The 20,051-nt window shown below is 39.3% G+C and overlaps 1 pseudogene; it reads right to left on the bottom strand.

Moving 5' to 3' along the window:
* Nucleotides 1-19,292, bottom strand: part of LOC103287797 (pumilio homolog 3-like) — a 43,195-nt pseudogene extending 23,903 nt beyond the window's left edge.
* Between the last annotated feature and the right edge of the window lie 759 nt (nucleotides 19,293-20,051).

The raw sequence follows: 20,051 nt of genomic DNA, 5'->3' as shown, positions 1-20,051 counted from the left end.
ACCAGTCAGGCACGTGAGAGAAATGGCCCCAGTCTTAGAGTCACACAACCTTGTCACTTTCTGATTGTGCTCAGAACTCCTATAGAGCCCAAATTCAGCAAGGAGGGGCCACCATGAGTTAGGAGGGAGGGGCAATAGGTTTCCCTTTGGGGGTGGGGGAGGTGCTGGTCAGGCTCTCAGGAAGGTGGCAGCCTTGGTCCCTAACACTAACCCTAACCCTATATTGGAAAATCTTGAGTTTTAATGTCATTCAAAATAATTACTTCTTTGGCATATCAGACAATATAAAGAAAATGGTTTAAAAATAACATATCTATATTATAAGAAGTAAAACTTGGAAGGAAATTTTGAAATAGCATATTTCCTTTTGTATTTATACCATTTTCCACTAAGGCGGTAGAATCAAACTTTCATGTTATAAAGTCATTGAGAACAATACTTCTATTGCATAATTATATTTGAAAATAGCTCTTAGTAGAAGGCCATGGAGAGAGAGGACAGCTAGAGAACAGCTTAGGAGAGCTTCCCGGCTTCTCTCTTAAAGGGCTGCCTCTGCTATTTCTACAGTGGAATGGACAGTTCTTTGAGCGATGGCAACTATTAATATTGTTTTTCTTAAATGTTTATCCTCTTTCCTCTCCATCACTTCCAGCACCCATGCACTATCTTGCCTTTTTCTACTTAGACATGCCCACAGTATTGCCCACCCAGAACAGGGCAGCTTCTTCTGGCAAAGGTGTGTATTTGCTTTGTGTTCTAAGTCCACTCTCCAGGTTCCCTTAGCGCTTCTGGACTGTCCCCAATGTGCAATATTTATCACTCCACCACTAGCCCACTGTATTGTAGTTTCCTACTCTTATTTTATTGGTTTTGGGAACATTTCCCACAATTCATACAATTTTTGGTTTCTGTGAGTTTTGCAATTTACAGTAGGTCCTTGGGTTACATTGGAGATTCATTCCTAGGGCACTACGTAACGTGATTTTTGCCATAAGTCGGAACCCACCTACATAAGCACCTACATCACTCACATGGAACACATATACAGCAGTAATGAAGTGAAACAGTAAAAATTTTTTTAAAGAAAGATAACAATTCCTGACCTTTTCTTGTGGTAAATAAATAATAAAAAACATAAAGCACATGTGTACATACATCGAAATGATGGAACTTTTTTTTTTTTTTAATAAATAAATGGGAGATGGCGACATAACCACGAAATGATGTACATCAAGTCCGATGCAACGTGAGGACTGTCTGTATACCCACCCAGTATCTGTGAATGTGTAAATTGTGGGGGCCTCATTTATTCCTCTGGTTATTTCAAGGATTTAGAAAGAGAAATAAAGAGATTTGTGCTTGGACTTATGCCAAATTACTACTATAACTCACAACCTTTAGATTGACTTTGTTATTATCAACTGAACCTAAATTCATTTGTAGGGTTACAATTTTTTTTGGATTATAAAGTTATTACACCTGTACTAGTAAAAGCCTAAGTGGTCCTCGCGCCCTCACGCGACTCCTTCACATCATCACAAGATGGCTGCCATAAAATGGCCAGCAGGGGAGGGCAGTTGTGGGGGACCAGGCCTGCAGGGGAGGGCAGTTGGGGGTGATTGGCCTGGCAGGGGAGGGCAGTTGGGGGCCATCAGACTGGCAGGGAAGGGCAGTTGTGGGGGACCAGGCCTGCAGGGAAGGGCAGTTTGGGGCAATCGGGCCATCAGGGGAGCAGTTAGGTGTCAATCAGGCTGGTAGGGGAGCAGTTAGGTGTCAATCAGGCAGGCAGGCAGATGAGTAGTTAGGAGCCAGCAGTCCCGGATTGTGAGAGGGATGTCTGACTGCCCTGTGGGATCAGGCCTAAATCGGCAGTCGGACATCCCCGGAAGGGTCCCAGATTGGAAAGGGTGCAGGCCGGGCTGAGGGATTTCCCTCCCCACCCCCAAACACAAATTTTGTGCACCGGGCCTCTAGCTGAGTATGTAAAGGAAGGAGAAACTAGCTTAGGTTTGGTTTGTAAATGTGTGTTATACTGTTCCCTGGGAGTTAATAAGAGCAGTCTAAGTTTCCAGAAGTCTATGATACATCATTTCTTTGCTGAATAATTAATACATCTCAGTACATTTATGAGGTATTAACTCTTGAACCCTATTTTTTAAAAATTAAAGATGGTAAGAGGCAAGACATAGGAGGCAATTTGTATTAAACATTTGGTTCAAGTACTCTGGTTAAGTCTTCCAGTGAGAGCAAAGATAGGCAGGCATTATACCCATGACTCTTAAGCAAATAGACTTTACTCATTTTATTTTATCCTCATCACATTTTTTGGGGGTATAAAATCTCAATAATTGTCCTTTGAACATTTTCTTTTCAAAAGCATCCCAGGAATGTTAAAACATGTGCCATCTCTGTTAGTATCTTTACTGAATCGAATCTCATATTATCCTGCAATGATATATTTTTCTTGGTGAATAAGACATTCTCTTTCAATTATAATGTTTTTATATTTATGTTTTTCAAAAAATATATATAAAATATTTCTAAATGTAATTTGAAAAGCTCTCATAAGCTATACAAACTAGAGGTCTGGTACACAACATTTGTGCACTGGGAGGGGCTGTCCCTCAGCCTGGCCTGTGCCCCCTCACAGTCCGGGACCCCTTGGGGGATGTCTGCTTGCTGGTTTAGGCCCAATAACCTCAGGATCAGGCCTAAGCCAGCAGGCAGACATCCCTCTTACAGTCCGGGGTTCTCACACTCTGGGACCCCTCACTCCTTACTGCCCACCTGCAGTGGAGGCGGGAGAGGCTGCTGCACTCGCCAGCTGTGAGCCTGGCTTCTGACTGAGTGGTGCTCCCGCTGTGGGAGCACACTGACCACCAGGAGACAGCTCCTGTGTTGAGCGTCTGCCCCCTGGTGGTCAGTGCATGTCATAGTGAATGGTTGTTCTGCTGTTTGGTCAATTTACATATTAGGGTTTTATTACATAGGATGTTTTAATTTGATTATTTTTCCATTATTTAAATAAAATTTAAAGTTCACCTGTTTTTTTTAATTATCACTTCCTTATCATAATTGACTAATGTATTTGAGTACATCTTCCCACCTAATGAGTTTGCAATATATTTTTTACCATTTTCAAACATATTTAAATTTTGTAATTGATAAAGTGAAATTTTACTTTAAAGTATGTATTTTTTATTCATGGATTTTTCAACAAATTATATTTTTTCTATTACAAATAATTAAAATACAGGCATTTCATGCTAAGTAAAATTATTTTACAATTGAAAAGCAAATCACATCTAAGATATTTAAGATATGGAATCACAAAGCTAAACCCAGGGCTGTTTGCGAGAGGGCAGAACTGGTCCTGTCACTAGAGGGCGCTGTGTAACTAGGGAACAATGAACAGTTTGTCCAAGAAGGTGAGAGGCGTGACATTTAAAAGATAAAGATAAATCTTCTCAACTATGCCTCCACAAAAAATGGCCAATATGCATTCTCACACGTCTGAGAATTTCATTGAAGTGAACCTATTATAAACGTTGACTATTTTTCATTAGAAATATATTTATCATGTTTAACACCAAAATACAGGGTAGAGCAAAAGTAGGTACACAGTTGTGAGTATATGAAACAAAGTTGATTCTTGTATTATTTTTTATCAATTATTATATTATTTTACATACAAAAATGATAACTCTACTTTTGTCTCACCCTGTAATACAATCCTCCTATCTAATAAAGAGGAATATGCTAATTGACTGTCCCACCCTCAAAGATGGTGGCACCCACAGACAATAAGGAGGGAATATGCTAATTGATTGCCCCACCCTCAAAGATGGCGACACCCACAGCCAATAAGGAGGGAATATGCTAATTGACTGTCACGCCCTCAAAGATGGCGGCACCCACAGCCACAAGATAGCAACACCCAGTCCCCTCAGCCCTGCCAGCTGCCCAGGGCCAGCCTGAGGCACAGGCAAGCCTTGGATGCGGCTGCCCAGCCGCCCAGGGCCGGCCCAAGACTCAGGTAACCAGGGCCGGCTGAGGCTTGTGCTGTCGCCAGTGGCAGCAGCAGAGGTGTGATGGGGCATTGCCGTCCCCTGATTGCCAGGTCCCCTCCCGCCCCTGAGGGCTCCCGGACTGTGAGAGGGGGCTGGCTGAGCTGAGGGACCCTCGCTCCAGTGCATGAATTTTCATGCACCGGGACTCTAGTTGTATAATATTTGGGAAAACATAAATAAGTGAAGGTAAGTAAATAAACATTGATACAACCTCGCAAATCAATCAAAAGCACTGTTTATATTTTATGAGTCATTTTGTGTATGTGTGTAAATATATATAGGTAGAGATTTAAGGTTTTTCCCCCCCATAATAAGTTGTTAGCTTTATTTGCTGCAATATTTGTAAGCCATATATTAGTATATAAATCATGTGAACATACTTCGATTAAATTAACCATTCCACTGTTATTGAACAATCACATTGTTTCTAGTTTTACTGTTGTAACTATTATTTTGAATAACATATTATTAAAAACCTTTCTAAAAATTATATATTGGATTATATAACTGATAAGTGGTATTGAGATACTGATGGGTTGGATATGCATGAACTTTTGAGGCTATGATAGGGACTGCTAATTGTCTATCCACTTCCACTCTCTCCATGCCTGCAGACTGTCATGCGGCGCAGCTCTGGCAGTAAAACCTAACTGAAGATGGACCCCTGGAAGGTTCTGTTCAGAGAAGACTGACCCTCTTGCCACTGTTCCCTTTGGCCTTCTGCACTGGAATGTGACGAAATGTTGTCACGGGCTTGGAGTTTCAGCAGCTGCACAAGGAAAATAAACAGCAACCTGGGAACGGCTTGGAGAGCCTGCACACAGAGGAACTGCAACGCGGGAGGGAGAGAGACAGAACGGGGAATGAGGATGTATTGATAAGGAGCTGCCATTCCATCCCCAGATTCTCCATCTCCAGGTTTCTCATTATGTGAGACAATCAAACACCTAAATCGTTTAAGTCACTACCACTTTGGCTTTGCTATGGACAATTTAATTCCTAATTTATATAACGGGCAACCGCCTTCACGAGAAGCACATCCCACAGCTGCATATTAAACAGCCCAGTTCACTGTGCTCTTACCGCCCCTGGATGTCTTATGTTGCAAACTTTTATTTCTAATTTCATATGGAACAATACATTTTTAGTTAAAATTGTATTTCTTTGATTACTACAGAGATTAATTTTTATTCCAGAGTTCAGCTTTTTATTGAATGTGTTACAAAAGAGGTTTCAGTCAAAAAGCCCAAAGCCCATGTCATCAGCAGCCTCCTCAGATTCTTCTTTCTTTGCCTCCACTTCCTTCTCCTCAGCTGGGGCAGCAGTGGTGGGGGCAGGACCTCCTGCTGGTGCCGCACCAGCTGCTGGGGCAGGTCCACCTGCCCCTCCTTGCAGATGAGCCTCCCAGGGCATAAATCTTGTCCTCTGTCACCGTCATGCAGGACAAGGGCCCAGCAGATGCAGGCGAGCTCCCAGCCAGAGGCCATGTAGTGGCTGAGTGCTGCCCAGCAAGGTGCTAGTCGCAGGGTCAGGTGAGGGCCTCACCGCAATGTGGCCTTAGCTTCTCCGGGCCGAGCACCTTCCGGCAGCTGGGAGAAGCAGAGATTTCATTTTTAAAACATGATCATTGACCATTTGTATGTCTCCTTTGCCTACGTTTCTACTGGGATGTTTGCTTTACTAAATTTATAAAGGTGTGGTTTTTTTTGTAAATTGAGAGTATCAACTTGTGATCTTCCATGTGTGCTGTATTTTCTATTTCATCATTTATTACTTACTGATTATTGCAATTTTTACTTTGCAATTTTATTTTTGTGCAAATTTATTTCTTTCTGTTTGTTGTGATTCCTGTTGGTGCGTTAATGCATAAAACATCCTTGAAATGTTTCTGTCCCCAAGTCAAATGCTGACATTTCTCTCTGGTTGTGTATTAATGCCACAGTATTTCCCTAAGTCTGTAATTTAGCTCAAATCCATTTCACATAAGGAACATACCCAACTCAATATTTTTTCTATCAAATAACTTATTTTCCCATTTATTCTATATCATTCTACGTGTTATTTTGTGTTTCTTGATCAGTAAAATCACAATATTGTAGATGTCTATTATGTACCAGAATTGCTACAAATAGAATAATGAAACAAACATCCTACCAAAAAGGGATGAGTTGTTTATTTTGGAAATAGGCAAAAAGTTCATTTCAGTAAGATGTGATCAGGACTGGAAAAGGAATCCTCTATGGGTACTCTGTCTTTTTCCCTTTCTATCCTACATAGGTAAGGTGACCAGACGTCCCGCTTTTGGTGGGACAGTCCCGATTTTTAACAATTTGTCCCGCGTCCCGCGGCGTTTTAAAAAAGTCCCGATTTTTGGAAAGAATGCACGGCAAGCTAGGGGACGGCGAGAGAACAAGAAGGGAATATACGGTTTTCGGCGGCCATGTGGCTATTTAGCCAGGATATGAGTTTTATATTATTTTTGTTAATTTTATAATGTTAAACTTTAATAATAACAAATAATTGTTGAGAACTGATTATCGAGAACTGCTTATCAAAGTTCGCATTGTTGATCAGTTGTTAGAATTCGACCACCATTGTTTGGACTTAATGAACAATGGCATTTTTTGGGATTGGCAACGACGAAAACATTCTGTAACTGTCTCTCAACGATACACATCCTACTGCGTGCTAGTAAGCTAGTTAAACAAGTGATGTCATTACAAATCAGCTATTCAGATAATTTAGGTAAGTAATTTATTTATTTATTTCATAAATACATACATTTTCTTGAATTTAGCAGACAGTACTCGTATTATTTATATTTTATAGTGGCGGCAAAAAGTCTAGCGCCAGCCTTGAAAGTGACACTTAAGACTTACGTTATGGCAAATTCAGAGGAAAAATAATACAAGTTAGTATTGTTATTATTTAGAAAGAAATATAGGATTAAAATAATTTTTAAAATATAGTTACTTTATAACAATCAAATTAATTTAATTTATAAACTAACAATAAAATAGGTTCATGTAATTATGTACCTACTTACTATGTTTTTAAGCAATATGTATATAATAATTTTGTAATATAATTTTAAATTATTTTTTTTTAGATTTTTAACATAATGAGTAAGAAAAGAGGATGCAAATTCAATGATGATCTAAGAAGTGAATTTCCTTTTATTAAAAAAGCCAAAAGCGATTACAATATAGACCAAATTTTTAATCAAGAACCCCCAACCCCCGGGCCAAAACCGGTTTGGCTCAGTGGATAGAGCATCAGCCTGCGGACCCAGGGTCCCAGGTTCGATTCCGGTCAAGGGCATGTACCTTGGTTGTGGGCACATCCCCAGTAGGGGGTGTGCAAGAGGCAGCTGATCGATGTTTCTCTCTCATCGATGTTTCTAATTCTCTATCCTTCTCTGGTCCTCTCTGTAAAAAATCAATAAAATATATTAAAAAAAAAAAAGAACCTCCTCCCCCCTCCCGTCAATGGTGTCCCGCTTTACCAATGTTAAAATCTGGTCACCTTATACATGGGGTTACATGTGAAAGCAATCTTTCACATACTTCATCATCTGTATTATTTTAGAAAATGTGTATGTATCAGTGCACGAGGCGGCAGGGCACACTGTGCCTGGTTTGTGTGATGTTACTGGTTAAATTACAAGGGTGTGCCCTCCACTGTGATCTGCCTTCGTGGCGATTTCGTCCTCTTGCTTTTGCATGTCACCGGCTCAGCGCATGGTTCCGGAATGCAGGGTGCCCTGCTGCCCTCTGGCGCCCTCTCTGGAATTCATCCGTGTGCCTCTAGTTTAGCTAGGTCACGTGCAAAAACACCTCTACTACACAAATACCTGTGTTGGGTCACCCGCAGGAACTGCCTTGAAAGGAATGGTGTTCCCAGAGGAGAATATAACCATGCCATCAAAAGGTTCTCCGCAGGCTCAGATTTTCAAGCAAGACACAGAAGCTGGCAAACTGTCAGAAACCCAGCATGAGATGAGTCTGTATGAAGCCAATCACAATGCCACTGTCAGAGAACTCTCCTGCCCTTCTTCTCTTACTTGAAAATGAACAAATATAAAAGTTTCCATAACTTTGCTTTATTTTTACTATTATTTTTTATTAATCCTTACCTGAGAATATTTTTCCATTGATTTTTAGGGAGAGTAGAAGAGAGAGGGAAAGACTGAGAGAAACATCGATGTGAGAGCCACACATTGATTGGTTGCCTCCTGCAGGAGCCCCAACCAGGGCCCAGGCCAGGGAGGAGCCTGAAACCAAGATACGTGCCCTTGACTGGAATCGAACCCAGGACTCTTTGGTCCACAGGCGGACACTCTATCCACTGAGCTAAACCAGCTAGGGCATAACTTTGCTTTATTTCTTACTCCAATGGCAACAATGTTCCCTCTTATGGTCAAATTAAGTTAAAATTATATTTTAAAAGGAATTTCTCTGTTTGTTTGATTTTATCTCGACCTCTGGGCTGTCACTTTGTAAGCTAAAACTTGTAGACAGAGTAATGTCGTGACAGTTGCCCTTTGTAAAGAGTGGTCCCAAGCAATGATTACAGAGTCAAGGTAAGCTAGGAAGCATTTTCATGTTGAATCTAAAAAAAAAAAGAGTACAAAATAATTGACAGATAATTCTGAATCCCCAAGCTCTCTGCCATAGGTTTCAGAGATGTACATATTTCTAATAGTTTACCTGATGTTTGACCCTGAACACCTAAAACTTTACTATTTGAAAAAATTAATAAACAGAAACCTAATTTAAAATGGAGTAGGGAGCCTAGAAGAGAGAACGCTCATGCACATGTCAGCACACTCCTGACCCCTACAGCCAGAGATGTACCTTGCATGTCTGATAGGAAGTGGCACTAGGGTACTGTCTCAGCAGGAAGAAATAAAGGTTCCGCTTTGTCCAGTAACAGCTCAGCCAATGGCAGCTGGCCATAACTCAGCCAGTAAGTCATTGCACTTTAAAATTTTAGTTTCCTCCTAAGGACTCTTCGTTTACAAAAGCCCCTGGCACATCCATACAAGAGCCTTCCTCTCTTTTGTTTCTTTAGACATGCGTGTGGTTCATCATGAGACTCCACATTGTTCCTGAATGAACCCATTTAGCTGGGGAAATACATGCTATCTAATTGTATAAGCTCAACAATTCTGATGCCAGGTTGAGAACACTTAGGCCAAAGCATTCTCTTCTGCCTTGATCATGACTCACAGGGCCTCAACATGCTTAAAAGAGAGGGAGAACAGAAATGAAATGATCAAGGAGCACAGCAGTGTTTGCCAATAATTCCAACCCACTTATATTTCTTTCTCTCAAAAGGGAAATCCCTAACACTGTGGCCCAGGTTTCTGCTAGCCATACCACTTAATGGTTCCACAAGGCTGCACACATGCATTGCTGGCATCTGAGAGGCAGTGATGGGGAAAGCCTCAGGCACCACGGCGCGTTGGTAGGGTTGAGACTGACAAAAATCCAGAAAATGATGGAGAGACAGAGAGAGAGAAACTTTCTTTTGATGGATTTGTTGAATGGTTAATATTTAGATGTAATAATAGACACTTTTCTAAAATATTTATGAGGTAGACAGGATTTGCCATTTTCTAAGTGTGTCTATGAATATCACCACCTTTTGGAAGCTAAAAAACATTGCACAATGAATCTATATCACAGATGTTTCCTCTATCCCTCGATGGTAGCATTATAGAGATTAGAGTGGTTCTCCTGTGATCAGAAAGTCACTGGTTATTCTTTTTTTAATTTACTAATTGAAATCATCTGAGGTATTACCTATTACGAGACTCTTTTTATAGATGAGAGATTTTAAGACCACATATATATGGCATCATGTTTATTTGGTAATTAACATCTAATTCAATATAACCCTCTAATGAGGAAAAAAAAGTTTAATAACTACTTCCACCATGGTTATTGTTTCCTAATCCTGGGCTCTTGCCATTAGACAAGGGTGTCTACTAGTACTTTCCCACTTTTTCTACTTGGTTCATTCATTCATTCAACAAATTCACTCACTTAACAGAAAGCTGTATCTCTCCAAACCCTCTCATCTCATGTCAAGCTCACACACCCTTGCTCTGTTGTCCAAATGTGCTTTTGCTTAAGCACAGTGGAGGAGATAGAAGCCTTAACAGAGTTCCAGGATTCACGCATGCAGTGACCATATCAAGAGCAGACACCAGGATAAGGCCGCTAAAGTCTGGGTATCTCACCAGTGATGCTGAATTAGCATTTCCTGTCTCCTGCCTCATTTGAATGCAGGGATCTCAGTGCCCACCAACACCCACTATATTTATTTGTTTGTTTATTGATTTTTAGATAGAGATGAAGGAAGAGAGAAAGAAAGAGAAACATCGATGTGAGAGAGAAACATCAATTGGTTGCCTCCTGTATGAACCACAACCAGAGGCTTAACCTGCAACCTAGGTATGTGCCCTGACCAAGAATCAAACTCACAACCTTTTGGTGTGTGGGATGATGCTCCAACCAACTTAGCCACACCAGCCAGGGCACTATATTATTTTAATCAAACATTTTTATGTCATTGGTGGGTTTTTGTTTTCTTCTTCTTCTTTTTTTTTTTTCTTCTGTACTTTGATGTGGTCAACTACATTCTATCTCCAATTTTGCTCTGATCCTTAGTATCATCTAGTTTCTGTCACCTCCATCACCCTCTTCATTGTATTCTGGATTTCTTCTCCATATTGTTACCATTTGGGAAGTTGGGTTGATATTTGGTCCTGCACCAGGGACAAGTCATTTCCTGCATGCCCTTCTGTTGTCCTTTACCCTTCCTTGATTTATTTCCTGGATCTCTGCTTGACTTTGTTTTTTGTTTTGTTTTGTTTGTTTGTTTTGTTGTTGTTGTTTTGTAATTTTCTTGAATTTGTATAACAGCAATACATAATTTTTCCATGACAGCCACCACCATTCCCTATCACCAGCTAATACGTACCGAATTCTTACCCACCAGCAAGCATGGTGTTGATGACCTAATATTTATTACCTCACTTAGTCTTTCTAAAATCAATGTGAAGTAGCTACTAGCACCACTGTCCCACATAAGGATTGATCCTTATTAGACTCCTAAATATTTTTAGGATGACTGATGAATGAATCTTCATTCTACAATAGAAGAACCTGGTGCTTAGGAACACTTTGTACCTTCCCTCAAATTAGGCAACTAGTAATAATAATAGTTACCTTTTATCAGAAGCTTACTAGATGCCAGGTAGTATTCCAAGTCTTTTACAAGTATCAAGTCATTTTGTTTATTTATTTATTTATTTATTTGTTTGTTTGTTTATTTATTTATTTATTTGTGTGTGTGTGTGTGTGTGTGTGTGTGTGTGTGTGTATGTGTGTGTGTTTCCCCCCTCATCATCCCATGAAGGGGGAAAAAAAAAAAAACAGCTTCTGTGCTCTTAAAAGAATGGAATTAGGACTGTAGAGAATGAAAACCTTTTCCTCTATCTTCCTAGGATTGATAGCTGAGTCTGTGAAATTACTGACAGCAGGCAGATTAACAGAAGAAAAGGTACATACATTTATTATTTTTAAATGTTATGTACACAAGGGCATCACAGGAAGAAAAAGGCATAATACCCAGAACAGCAGTGAGATTTGGGAACTTATTAATCATCTTAATAGGGGAAGGGGAGGGGTAAAGAGGCAACTTAAGGGAAAATAAATACTTTTAGGAAAGATGAACGGGGCCTTAGGAGAAGAGATGGGGGGTGTGATAGTTTGTGACAAAGTTTGTCTGGGTGCCATGTCAGCTTCCAGTTTCCTCTCCTGTGATCAGAGCCAATCTTCCCCGATGGATGAAATTCCTGAGAAGGGGCTTGATGACAATTGAGTTTCCTTTGTTGTTTGTTTTTTTGGAGGTTCTGACTTTAGGGAGATAAGAAGCTCTCAGAGAAAGCCTCTACCTGCATTACTTTGTGTGTGTGTGTGTGTGTGTGTGTGTGTGTGTGTGTGTGTGTGTGTGTGTGAGTGTGTGTGTGCTTTCTTCAAATTCCCTCCATGCAAAATAATCAATATGCCAAAGTGGCATATTTAGGAGTAGCATGTCCTGACCTGTTCCAGGACAAATGGGCAGAGATTTCAGAGAGGCAGTATGTTCAGTGAAAGCAAAACTCAGTATAAGCCACTTCTTATCCTAATGATACTTCCCACCAGGATACATCCAAGCAAAGATGTGCCACTGCTCTCCAGGGTGCTGTGGAGGGACTCCCAGCACATGTTGGGAATTTAAAGAGTGATATCTGTGCTGTGTTATTTGTAAAATTTCTTGTCTTATGGCAAGACACCTGGGCAAGATAAATCTAAACCAGAAAGGAGATATGATTGGGCATTTGATTCTTCCTTATTAGGTAAGAAAACATGGTACAGAAAACCTTAATGGGAGAAATCTTGAATAAGTAGAAATTCAGATTATTATGAAGAACAATGGTTACTTTTATCAACTACTCTTTTCTGTGACCAAAATTCCATCATTCCAATTACAAATATATTCACAGAAATTATTTTTCCACTCAATTTCCTCAAACATCTTTCATTAGTGCGACTAGAGACCTTGGTATTCTATGATGGTGATTTTCCAAACTTCATAATTTGATTATTTCATGGTATTTGTACCCTTCAGCAAATATCTTGTATTTATTTTTTAAAAACTTACTATATAGTGTTTGGACCTTGCAGTAATTTCTTGGGTCAGAAAATACGATTTAATAAAATAGAGTGAATTTGCTGCACCTGAATTTAATAAGCAGTCAATTGAGTATTATTTCAAGGATTTTAGCATACATTAATATATATATATATATATATATATATATATATATATATACCAATTTTTACATTTTTTTGGGTCAAACTTTACAAAAAATCAATATATGTAAACACTTAATCCTTTCTTCTTAAGTGAGTTTCCAAAGGAAAGTCTTTTTTATTCAAGTTATAATTAATAGGATTTTTCATCCTGTTTTTAGCATACCTGATCCCTAGGATATATCTAAAGCTTTGAAACAAGATAACAAAAGGCATCTGGAAATTATATTTTACATTGGAATTCTGGGATGAAAACGTAAGGCTATGTTTATATAAATGTTGGTTATGCTGTCTAGTGTTTTGCAGATTAGGTGATATTCTCTCCAGAGCTAAGCTGCAAAGTGTGATGGAAATTACCTGTTTTTTGTTTCTTTGTTTTATTTTATTGGGGTGACACTAGTAAATAAAATTATAGAGGCTTCAGGTGTACAATTCTATAATACATCATCTATACATTGTATTGTGTGTTACCGTCCAAAGTCAAGTCTCCTCCCATCACCATTTATCTACCCTTCACCCTCCCTCCCCCACCTCCTTTTCCCTCTGGTAATCACCATACTGTTCTCTGTCTATGAATTTTTTTATTTGTTTATTTTGCTTAATCCTTTCACCTATTTCACCCAGCCCTGCAACCTGCCCCCTGAAAGCTGTCAGTCTGTTCTCCATCCATGAGGCTGTTTCTATTACGTTAATTAGTTTATTTTGTTCATTAGATTCCACATATGACTGAAATCATGTGGTACTTGTCTTTCTCAGAACCTGGTTTTTGTTTTGAAGTTAGAGAACTTACTGTGCTCAAGTTCTCACCTGCCACTGGGTGACCTAAGCAACTCCTGCTCCTCCCCCAAACTAGGAAATGGCAATAATACATACTTCACGGGGTTATAATAAAAATGAGTAGAATAATGCGAAAATGTTCTTATATTTATTCAAGAAGCATTTACTGATACTATGTTATGTGCCAGTTTACTGAGGATATACAGATAAGGTAGTAGTTTGTAAAATTTAAAGCAATATACACATTATGTAGGTTTATTCAAATATCTTAATTAATACATCATTGCCTGATATATAGTTTAGTCCTAATATTTAACTCCAGAGTTTCAAAATAATATTAATATATAATATACTGAGCAGATCAAATGTGATCCAATTTGCAAAGGAGAATCAGGTATAGCAGCCTCCTTTATCTGCAACTTCTCTTTCCACAGTTTCCACTATTGTAGTCAACTGTGATCCAAAGCTATTAGATAGAATATTCTAGAAATAAACAACTCATAAATTACTCACGATTTATGTAATGAGTAACATAATGAAATCTTGCTTCATCTCTCTCTGTCCTGCCAGGACGCGAATCTTCCCTTTTTCCAGAGTATCCATGCTGTAGCTACACCACAAGGTATTTGGAGAGAAAGAAAGACCACATTCACATTGCTTTTAGTACATTGTATTTTATAATTGTTCTATTTTATTATTAGTTATTGCTGTTAATTTTTTACTCTTCCTAATTTATAAATCAAACTTTACTGTATGCATGTGTAGGAAGACAACATAGTATATATAGGATTCAGTACCATCTGTAGTTTCAGACATCCAGTAGGGGTCTTAGAACATAGCCCTGAGGATAAGGGGGACTACTGTATATAATTTTTAACAATCTCCACCTTCAGTCCTGCCGACATACTTTTTTCTCTGTATTAACTTTCAAAGTTAATACAAAGTACACAATGTTCCTTTCTGATCTTGCTTTTCCTTATTATGCAACTGTTTTGCTTTCTCAAATTATATGAATTGGGATGATGATGCTTCATTGTTTTGCTTATTCTGGAATTAAACTGCACAATGACAGAAAGACAACAAATTATCATTGTTTTGGATGTTAGAGAACAATTGATGCTTGCACTTCAGAAGAGGAAATGTCTCCAATTCCTATAATAAATGCAGGAAATCAAACCATTTAGGAGTCTCAACTAGCAAATCCATCATGACACATTTGTTGTGAAATTGTCTCTGCTGTTCTATTGATGTTTCTAAATGGCTAAGAAATGACTTCTCAAAATACGTGGTGTGATGAGCGCCAGGTAAGAACTATTTGGCATCTTTCTTCATTGATCATTTTCATATGGTAATTGGAGACGCCAAGCTCACCCTGTGTTTCCCTTTTCAAAATTAGGGAGCTCCTTGTGCTGCATATTTAGCATTGTATTGTCTACCTGTTATCTTAAAGTGCTGTGCTAAGGATGTGGCCTTAAGGACCCCAGGGGTCCCTCAGCAGGTTCTGGAAACTGAGGAGTGGGAAAGGCTGCTCATTTTTGCTAGAGGAAGTCATTTAGCTAGGTAGTTTAAACACACAATTTTATTCAGACACTAATAGGTTGTGTCCTGGCTTTGCCTTTATTTATTTGACTTCATAAGCTTTAGTTTTTTAAATTATATAATGAAACTAGAGGCCTGGTGCATGGAATTCATGCACTCGGGACGGGGGGGGGGTTCCCTCGGTCCAGCCTGTGCCCTCTCACAGTCCGGGAACCCTCGGGGATGTCTCTGGGAACCCCATGGAGACGCCAGACATCCTTAGCGCTGTCGCAGTGGCAGGAGAGGGTCCTGCCACCACTGTTGCACACACCAGCCGTGAGCCCGGCTTCTGGCTGAGCAGTGCTCCCCTTGTGGGAATGCACTGACCACCAGGGGGCAGCTTCTGCATTGAGTGTCTGCCCCCTGGTGGTCAGTGCGCGTCATTGCAATTGGTCGTTCCACTGTTTGGTCAATTTGCATATTACCTTTTTATTATATAGGATAATCTTGGACCATACCTTAACCTTTTGCACTCAGATGTCGAGTGTGACTCACACGGTTAGCATTAGAATAAAGGAATCGAGAAAAAAGCAAGCGAGTGCAAAGGGTTAAGTGGTTGTAATGAGTATTTTAAAAGACAATGCAAGTAATGAAATGTTTACCATGTCTGATATTTAGCAATATCTCAATACATGTAAATTGTTGTTTACCACAGTCAAGATTAGAAGTATCTTGGCAGGGCCTGTGACCTGAGGATATCAAATTTATCAGATTTGGGAACACACAGGGAGTGAGCAGAAACCCAGAAAAATAAAACAAAGAAAGGAAGCCACCCAATTACCAAAGGGAGGAGAAAATGTAACACACGTTGTCTCATTAAATTGAATTCTAACAAACCTTTTAAAGAAAAAAAATTGTATGTAACTTATTTTAACAAAAAAGAATCTGAGAAACAAAGAAATTAAACAACATACCCAAGATTACATGGCTATTGTGGTGCAGAGTTAGCATTTGATCCTGTGTCTGTCTGACTTACAGTCTTTTTTTTTTATTATTCACACAAGCCAATATTAAATATCAGGCATGCTCAGATTAGGAAGCTCTAGGTAATACATATGCATATAGGCTCATGGCAGTGACCAGACTGCATTTGAGAACACTGATATATCTGTGATTCTTCAGTAAAAATTATTTCCACAGGAAATCCTTGGGGACTTCCCACCAGGGTAAGAAATGAATGTCAGGGTCTCAGTTCATAAGTGTTTGTACAAGTGACCATGGACATCCGGGTAGAGAAATCAAAGACTGGTGTTGACAGAATACACCCAAGAAGCAGAGCGCCAGTGACCCTCAGACTGTCTCAACATCCATGAAAGCAATATAAAATAGATAGGCACTGTAACAATAATGAAGTAATCATATTTATTATAGCATTGTGCTTCTATTTTAGACACTGTAAAAATGCCTTCCTCATAGTAACTCTAATTTTTATAATAACCCTGCAAGGCTGATGTTGGTATTCCTATTTTATAGAACTAAAATTTAAGGTCCTAAAAGATACTATAATTTGCCCAAGGTCCTGTGATTAAATAATGGCAGAAAAATCACATATATTAGAAATTAAAGAGGCTTGGCCAAGAGGCAGGGCAACTGAATTCTATTCATAACTGAGAATTAGTAAAGCCTTCAGTAGACCATTTTATTTTTCAATATATAGCAGCATGACGGGAAGAAAGAGCACTTGACACTGACAAACTATTCTTTGTCTCTAGTTTTGCTTCATGTTATAAAATGCAGCCTTGGACATATCATTCAATTAAACTATTTGACCCTTAGTATCCTCAGTTGTAAAATATGAGAATAATATTTCCCATATCTTCCACTGTAATGAAATCATGAATAGGAACTACATAAATTCAAAGATAATATGCAAATGTGACATTATTTTTGCCTATCTCCCTGGAGTTACATTTGAATAAAATAGGTTAATACATATGAAAATGCTATCCAATTCTAATGAAAAATCAAGAATCATTAAGGATAAGTGTAACCATTCCTGTAACGTATATAGATGTACGAATATTTATATGGAAAGGTAATTGGTGTGCTTTATGTTCTTACTGTTATATGATCAAATGATTTTTAAAACAATTATATTTATCATGAATTCTATATTTTTAACATAAAGAAAACAATGGGAGACTTTCACTCAAGATGGTGGCATAGGAAAAGGTGGTACTCAAATCCTCCCACAACCATATCAAAATTACAACTACACTGCAGAAAAGCCATCATTCAGAATTGCTTGAAATCTAGCCAAATGAAAGTGCTATAACTAGGGATAAAAAAAGAAGCCACCCCTAACTGGTTTGGCTCAGTGGATAGAGTGTGGGCCTGCAGACTAAATGGTCCCAGGTTTGATTCTGGCCAAGGGCACATGCCCAGGTTGCAGGCTCAATCCCCAGTAGGAGGTGAGCAGGAGGCAACCAATCAATGATTCTTTCTCATCATTGATGCTTCTATCTCTTTCTCCCTTTTCCTTTCTCTCTGAAATCAATAAATATGTATATTTTTAAAAATAAAAAAAGAATCCTCATCAAGACTGGCAGAAGGGACAGAGATGCCGAAAGGGTTGGTCTGACACCCACGTGTGGTGGATGACCATTGGGATGGGTATATCAATTGTGGAAGTCCCCCGTGAAGAGTGAGGGGGTCTCATCCCTACACTAGACATCCCAACTCAGAGTCCAAGTGCCAGAAAGAGAAGTTTCCACAACTTTTGGATGTAAAAACCACTGGGAATTGTGGGAATTGTGGCTAAGACAGAAGGATGCTGGAGTCCCAGGAAGTTTCTCTTAAAGGCCCAGCACACAGACTTACTGGGACTCATTCCCTCTGAGCTCCAGTGTGGGGGCATATTTTTCTCCCTCTCCCTAATATTAATTTTTTAAAAAAGGTGAAGGGATTAAGAAGTACAAATTGGTTGTGAAAAAATAGTCATGGGGTTGTAAAGTATAGCATAGCGGATATAGTCAATAGTATTCTAACAACTATGAATGGGTTAGATAGGTACAAGATTTATTGGTACCATTACTTAGTAAGTTATATTTAATCACTAGGATGTACACCTGAAACTAATATAATATTGCACATCAACTGTAATTGAAAAATTAAAAAAATTATTAAAAAATAAAAGAACAGCAGGGACAGCTGACTTGTTTAAGCGATATAATTAGTCAGCAATAATAATCAGATTATAATTCAGATTCTACTTCACAATTTTATTCCATTTCCCTACACCACACTGTCTTCTTGTATAAAAGGATGGATTTTTATATCTACTGGAAAATGGTAGAAAAATTAACCTAGTTTCTTCTTCAGAGTATTTCTATTTTAAGAGCCATCTTTCAGCCTAAAACTTAAAAAAAAAGCACTTTTAGCCAATTATTCTGGTTCTTTGATGAATTATATGACAAGTTTTCTTTGCTGCTTTGATGGATCTGATTTCTGTTCTGGATTCTATTCTTGAACTCCTTTCTTTGATAGGCCCAACATTCTCCGGATTCCGAAGACTCCCTTTCCTAGTTCTCTGGCTAGTAAGCCAAGGCTATGAAATAACCATTTTGCTGTGCAGTTCCTCAGACTAGACTGGGCTGTGTCCAAGTGGCAGGAGGATACAGAGAAGTAAAAACAGTGATCCCCCGCAGAATTTTCTGGGCCACAGTTTCTCTGGTTGGAAAGAAGGACTTCTGTGCGTCAGTGTTTCCTGTGCCTGCATGGTTACTGCGACCACAGAATTGCAGCGCTAGGAGCAGGACTGCCCCAAAGGGACTAACCTTCCTGTTCATTGGCCTTAGAACAGAGCTTCTCTTGGAGATCATCCAATCCTCGATGGGTGCACACTGATGGCTTTATTCTGCCTTTAATGGCAGGCTGGAAGAAATAGGAGTAGGGAAATATAACAGATATACAAGAAACTTACCATCACATAATTCATACTGTTAAAGACTCCCTCCAGCAAATACGTTTTGCACAGGTCTCTAGTTAGCTTAGCATCCATCCCTAAGTCTGATTCTGATATAATTATTAGAAAGGCCCAGAACGAAAAGACTTAGAACTCTGATATATAATTCGCTAAACTAATAGTTTTCTTGTTGAGACCTAAGGAGTCAGCATATTTCCCTGGGTGACATTCTTTTTCTCAGGTTCAACAATTCCTTTTTCAATTTCTAACTTTAAAATTTATGTTTGCAGCTTTATTGAGGTATAATTGACATACAGCATTTTTTAAGTGTAAAGGTATACAATGTGTTTATTTGATACACTTATATATTGCAAAATGATTACCACCTAGTGTTAGCTAACATCTCCAATACATTACATAATTATCTTTTTTTTTTATGGTAAGACATTTATCAATCTACTAATAGCCCGTTTGCACGAAGATTCGTGCAATAGACCTTCATTCACCTGGCTGCCTGCACCAGTTTTCTGCCGGCACCGGGGACCCAGGCCTTGGCTGTGGCCACCGCCTTCTGCCTTCTTTCAAGGTCGGGGCTTGGCCCTGGGAGGTGGCCTTGGGCTTGGCCGCACCCAACACCCTTGCTAAGGATCGCAGGAGCCGACCCCCAGTGGTTTCCTGCAATCCGTGCAGGCTCCCGGCTGCCTCGGGCGGAGGCTTTCCCGGCCTTGGGCTCCGGCACACCCCAACGTCCCTGCAATGGTTTCCTGATGGGCGTGGTTGGTGGGCGTGGCTTGGGCGTAGCGAAGGTGCAGTCAATTTGCATATTTGTCTAAGGTAAGATTCTCGTAGTAACTT

This window comes from Eptesicus fuscus, chromosome 11 (assembly GCF_027574615.1).
Source record: "Eptesicus fuscus isolate TK198812 chromosome 11, DD_ASM_mEF_20220401, whole genome shotgun sequence".
Classification (NCBI taxonomy): Eukaryota; Metazoa; Chordata; class Mammalia; order Chiroptera; family Vespertilionidae; genus Eptesicus; species Eptesicus fuscus.
Note: the sequence above shows the minus strand (reverse complement) of the source record. Positions and strands in the feature narration are given on the sequence as shown.